The sequence below is a fragment of the Cynoglossus semilaevis genome, chromosome 4, assembly GCF_000523025.1.
Source record: "Cynoglossus semilaevis isolate Cse_v1.0 chromosome 4, Cse_v1.0, whole genome shotgun sequence".
Taxonomy (NCBI): domain Eukaryota; kingdom Metazoa; phylum Chordata; class Actinopteri; order Pleuronectiformes; family Cynoglossidae; genus Cynoglossus; species Cynoglossus semilaevis.
The window spans coordinates 1,286,940-1,293,398 of NC_024310.1; the positions used below are offsets into that span (position 1 = coordinate 1,286,940).

Here is a 6,459-nt window from a genome sequence, read left to right on the forward strand (position 1 = left end):
AGGGGAAGAAAACACTGAGAACCAAGGAAAGGATATGGACGTCTCCGCTGTCTCTCAGCCGACTGCTATATCTTGGCAATGTTGTTACATTATCGAAGTTTAACTTGAGCAATATTTTGGTGACAGAACTTTGGCACAAAACTCCCCGCAAACTCAATATATACTTGGAGCTGCATATATTTGTAATTATGATATATTTGTTTTGGATTCTTAAAGTTTCTGCCTCTGGATCGAAGTCTTCTGCTTCTTTTAAAACTATTTTTTAAAAGCTCTACCATGTGGCTAACGTCTGTCCGTCCGTCAGATATCGTATCCACCTGAACCTCCATGAACAGGTTGTGGGTAAAGCTGAACTGCTGAGCCTACATTTCCCCTCAAACTCCGTGTACCTCAGCCATGTTTCTGCCACCGGTGACGGCGCGGCTTCATACGCAGTAGCTAATGTTGCTGCAGAATTCGTTGCGAGGAACAGACCCCGGCGTATGGTGAACAGATTGACAGAAGAATATACAACGTAGCTCTGCAGCAGGGACCTTGTCAGGCTGGAGATGACATGAGATCTTGAAAGCAAAGTGTTGTCGCTGTTGTACTTTAAGAAACTCCGTCAGGAGCCAACTTCACTTTTTAAACTTTCCTGATGTCGTCAAGGTCCTGTCGCCGTCGCCACTCTGCTTCAACATCGGTACGGAAAAAAGCATGCTAAATCACACATTCAGCTCTAATGTCCAAGGGCTCAGATATATACGTCTTTACTTAATCGCACTCAAAAAGACCAAAAAAAAAAACGCCCCTCATTCTGAAAGTCAAGGTAGACTTTTATCTTGTCAGCACTGCAAAATATGAGTTATGGCGAGAGAAAAGTCGGCTTAATATGGCTTTCTGTGGCGGTGACACATCACGTAATAGAAAAATCTCTCTCTCTCTCTCTCTCTCTCTCTCTCTCCAAATATATGATATATCCTAGTATCGGAGTGAGGCCCTCTCCTCACAGCATCTATCAAATCAGCCACCTGAGACTGGTTCAAATGCTCATCATTTCTTAATGAACACGATCAATCTCACTGTGGACTCACTTTGAACACTCTTCAAGGTCTGTGCGAGAAGTCGAGTTGTTTTGCAAATGATCTCATCTGGATGAGACGTGTCCACGCGTCGGCCTCGAGACTCCGGCTACAAGAGCTACAGGCGAACAAACACACACAGACACACACACACACCTGTGACACGACAGAGCGGGCGTGAGGATGGAGAGGAGAAACATGGGTCGACCTTCACCTCCAATCATCTGGACTCCTCCGTCTCTCTCCCCTCATTTGCATTTCTTTTATGTCTCTGTGAACATTATGCAAAAAGTGTAGTTTTAAATAAAAAGAGTGTTGCTCCACGTCTGTTGCACTTTTTAATCAGTACCGACCGGGGACCGGGGTTGTGCGGCGCTCAGTCGCACGTATGCTAACGAGAATATTTGAACTCTTCACTTTGAACCTGTTACCTTGGAAACCACGGCCCACAGGAGCTGCAGCTTTATAACAGTAATTACAATCAGTGGTTCCTCCGTCTCCAGTATTTACAGAGCAGCACACACACACACACACACACACACACGGTGTTTGTGTGTGTGTGTGGATTGTTTTCTTTCGCAGCACATGGGCGGTTTATAGGCCGACAACCTCCAGGACCTTCACGCTTCATTAAAGCCCTCCATCTCTTTATCTCTTACAGGAGATGTAAAAACAGATCTGTTCACAGACTGCTCTAGAATTTGGAGAGGGATAAAAATCCATTCCATGCCTCATGATAACCTGTGGATCCAATTGTACGCACGCCGCCAGAAGAGATCGAGCCCCGAGAAGTTTAATAAACCGATGGCGGCTCCTCGCTGTGATGTCCATGAAATTTCCTTTCTCCCGGCCATGTAGCCGATGATAAAGTCAGCGCCTCCGAGGCCTTATCCTCTCTTGGCATTTGTAATTTTTTGAAGCCATCATCTGAGGTGATCCGTCTTGATTGCGCCGCGGCGACTGTCATGCTCCACTAATGCACAGTGTCAGCGTGAGGGTGAAAATGTTTTCCGGCGGCTCAGATGTTTGTCTTCCTGCTTTATCAATTTTAATTCTTACTGACAAATATTTACTCCCAATATTCAGACACCGCAACAAATACGTAGAAAAGCAGACGCGGAGGAAACCGTGGAGACCAATCAGGGTTAATCGTTAGGGTGAGATTCCACAAACAAAACTTCACAAAGAAGGTGGAGGGAGAGCAAGAATTAAAAAAAAGAAGAAGCAATTTAAGTTCAAATTCCCACGCTGCAGCCACAGCCTCAGTCAACAGCAGCTCAGATGTTTGCAGCCGCCTTTTTCAGCTCCTCATTATAAAGTAAATATATTTGTTCAAGGCCTTTATGCTTTTATTAGTTTGGTTTCTATAACACTAAAGGCAATTTCAGTCAGAATTATTTTCAAATTTAAAACACAAAGTTATTACATTTCTCATGAACTCTCTTTAATAAACCCGTAGGTGGCGTCTTCTCTGTGAAGTCCTCTCTATTCCTCAAAGAGCTGTGGCTTTTTGGATTATTTCTAAGGCCAGACACGTGTAACGCGTCGGAGACGTCCGGTCAACTCAAGGACGTTTACTGTAAAGAAAGGATTTTGACGGAGTAACAGGAACTGCAGGGAGACGTGTGTGAGTGACAGCCCAGAAAACCATAACAACACTTTAGTCCTGACACAAGTTTAAAGTGTAAATTTACTGAGTCTGAAAAGCCTGGAGAAAAAAAACAACTCTGGCAGCGTCCTGAAAACAGAAAAAAAAAAAAGAAATCTCTTCACGCTCTCTATGTGGGCTTAAACAAATGGGCCAGTCTGGGCCCCCGGAGGGCGAGGATGGTATTTCTTCTTTTGACTTATGAGCTGGTAGTCACTGCAGTTGGATGTGTACGAATACTTTGATGCAGTATCTGAATGTACTCTTTTTATCAAACGCTTCACCAACGGCAGGACGAGCAGTGGCTTTACACGCTGATAAAAATAAACCTCTCTCACTCACTCTCTCTCTCTGGTACTTTCACTTTTGCGTCCTCCTATGATACTACCTCTTGATCTTTGACCTCTGAACTCTGACACCGCACTGATTCTCTAGGTTCTCCATATTCCACCCAGCGCCCGAAATTGCTGCTAAATTGCTGTTTTCGAAATGTGATAATGATCCCAGTCTCTGCTGCTGCTGCTGTTACTGCTGCTGCTGTTCCTGCTGCTGCTCGTTTTTGGAAAGTTGATAATGATCCCAGTCTCTGCTGCTGCTGCTGCTGTTACTGCTGCTGTTACTGCTGCTGCTGCTGTTACTGCTGCTGTTGCTGCCGGGCCACGTGCAGCACAGACACCAAATACTGATTATTTTTCTGAAGTGGTTTGGATGTGAAGTCTTTTCCAGGCATAAACGTCCCAGAGTCAGACCTTATTTTGAATTTGTAGCTTTAACTTCAACTGATTTCTTTTCTCTTCAACCACTTTTTAATATCTCTGGTTTTGCTTGGACAAATACATGAGTCCAGGTCAAGTATTATTCACTCTTATCCAGTGAGGAACAAACTCATCACCAGACTGTTTTCAGACAGAACTGAAGAATTCAAACGTTCTGGTTCTGGTTCTGGAGGCGTCTTGATGCCAAACCGTGCCACCTCTCGTGACGGAGGCCTTTATGAAATATTTATTTATTGGTAACTATTGTTGTAACGACGCCAGCTGCATTTGAGGGATTACATTTTTGGTATTAATGAGGTTGGCCATGTAACAAAAGCCCAGCTGCTCCGAGAAGTAGAGCATCACTCCATGTCATGGGTGGAATTAAAAAAAAAAAAAAAAAACTGCAACAGGTTCACAGAGATTGGATCCCACCATGTGACTCACTATTGTTGTTGGAAAATACCAGGAATGAACACAAAAAAACAGTGAGTACAAAAAAAAAAAAAAAAAAAGAACTGCAACAGGTTCGCAGAGATTGGATTCCACCATGTGACTATCACTATTGTTGTTGGAAATACCAGGAATTAACACAAAAAAACAGTGAGTCCAAGACTTTATTTAAGGCCTCGTCCTTCATGGTTTTTTTAATCAACGGGAAAAAAAAACTGAAGGCAGTTTTTACCTCAGATATTAAAAACTCAAATGCAGTTGCCAGTCGTCACTGGGACGATGTCAGCACTGCCTGTGGTGAAGGTTGGAATTGCAATCTTCTACACCACTGCAGCCCTTCATTCACTTCAAGTCTGAATGAGTTCAACACCAAAAAAAAAAAATATTTGGTGGTAAAACTTTAAAGGGTACGAGGTCATTTTAATGAAAGTAGTAGAAGAAGAAGAAAAGATAGAAGATGAACAATGACAACAAAAAAACGGGAAGAAAAAAAGATGAAAATAAACAATCAAAGAATAAAAGAGGGAGAGATAAAAGAGGGAGAGATGAAGGCTGAGTCTGGCAGGTGTCACGGAAATTTATTTCCTGCAGAACCACCTGAAAATAAGCCCCAGCCTCTCAAACTCCTCACCCCTCGCCTCACCCCCCGCCTCACCCCTCTCACTGCTGCCATATAGCAAAGTTAGCCATGCTTTAAATTGAATAAGGCTGGTTGTGTTTCAGCAGGCTGTGATGACAGGTACAAGCCGGTGTCAGTTAAAGGTTAAATGCACGAGAGGGAAGTCAAAAAGTCCAAGGACAAATACGGAAAAAAATATATAAATACTCAAAATAAGAAGATTCTTTCTCTACATCTCCTCTGCTCGACTGTAAACACTTTCTGTTTTTATTTATTTTTAATTATTAATTTTCAATTATTTAAGTATAAAAATATCTGACTGTTTACACTGTAGTATATGACAATATTTATAGAAAACCATTTTTCTGTTGGCGACTGTTTACACTGTAGTATATGACAATGTTTATAGAAAACAATTTTTCTGTTTTTTTTTTTTTCTGAAATATCTTGGTATTTTTTTCACCACGGCGGCAGAAGGAAGGAATCGAACCCTCGCCCCTAACTTCACGCTAGGTTAACAGGTTAAAGGGTGAACAAACCCATCACTTGGTTCAGTGACTTTTTTTTTAACTTGGCCTGATTACGTCCACACCCGTTTGACGGACAGTCACTGGGGCGGGGTCTGGCGTTGACCTCACACATCGCCGTGGAGACCGGCGCGGCCCTGAGGCGGAAAAATCATGTTGTGTTTCTGAATCTACGTCAGTGCCTTTGATTAATAAGTGTTTTAGGAACTTTTTGGCGAAGAAGAAGAAGACGACGAAGACGAACTCTCAGTGGAACCGCAGGAAGTGCCAGTGTTTTAGAAATGAAGTTTGTACGAAGACGACAAACGCGATCGTGGGAATAGACACGGAGTTCTTTTTTTGGTCAACTCCTTTGCTGTGACTGAAACGCTTTCACTGAGTGTGTGTTTGTGTGTGTGTGTGTGGTTTACTGAACACAGAGAGAACAGACAGAAATGATCATCCAGTCACGGAGCTTCAGAAACTCCGGTTTACAAATAAAAACCACACTCCCGTCAAACCCACCGCACGGCAAAGATCACAGAAACATCTGGATGTTCAAATCCTAAAACTGTGTCTGAAACGAAGACACGAAGACGCTGTCAGGCTGCAGACATCCTTGTCCCATGTCTGAGAGAGATTCCTCGACTTTAACCATCGAGACTCCGAGGCTACGGCGATCACGATGTTGGGAGTTGTGTGGAGAAGCCGTCGACGTGTACGTTAGCGTGTTTCGTCCGAGCTTCGTCTTTGTTGCGGCGTGAGATTAGCTCGTCGTGTTGGGAACGCAGTCGGGTTTGAGGGCTAGAACGTTCTGAACGCAGCAGACACACACACATCTGTGAAGTCTCTGGTTGGTCGGGAGACTGATTGGTTTTCATCACGGCCACAACTGTGTACGCGTTGGAGTACAACGCAGTACAACGCAGTACAATGCAGTACAACGCAGTACAATGTGGGCAAAAAAAATCAATAATAAAAGACGCTGCTTTGAAAACTGGACTTCACATCAGATTTCTCTACGTCGACTGTTTGTTTAGTTCATGTTATATAAAAAAAGCAGCATCGACTGATCACTGGACTGATCTTCAATGTAAAATATATATATATGTTTTAATTAAAATTTAAAGACAACTACCACCTCCTACCACTAATGATGCTGGTGGCAGAAGCTGCAGAGTGGTTTGATATAAGGAGGGCAAATTAAATATGCCCTTTGAGCTTCTGTAGGTTCTGTGTTTGTTCAAATGTATGCAGATGGATGTTTGTGTAGAGGAAAAAAAAAAAAAAAAAAAAAGAGAATCAGCAAAGAGAATGTTCTCAAACACAAAGGGCAAACGCAGTCCACTTCTGTACTCCATTCATGTGCTCGCAGGCGGAGGGGGGGGGGGTGATGGGTGGAGGTGGGGGGGGGGGG

At 43.3% G+C, this 6,459-nt stretch overlaps 1 protein-coding gene across 4 annotated transcripts in view; it reads left to right on the top strand.

The window, feature by feature from the left end:
- The window catches only part of kirrel3b (kirre like nephrin family adhesion molecule 3b), a 135,268-nt gene that overhangs the window by 74,337 nt on the left and 54,472 nt on the right, over nucleotides 1–6,459 (top strand). The window lies entirely within an intron of this gene.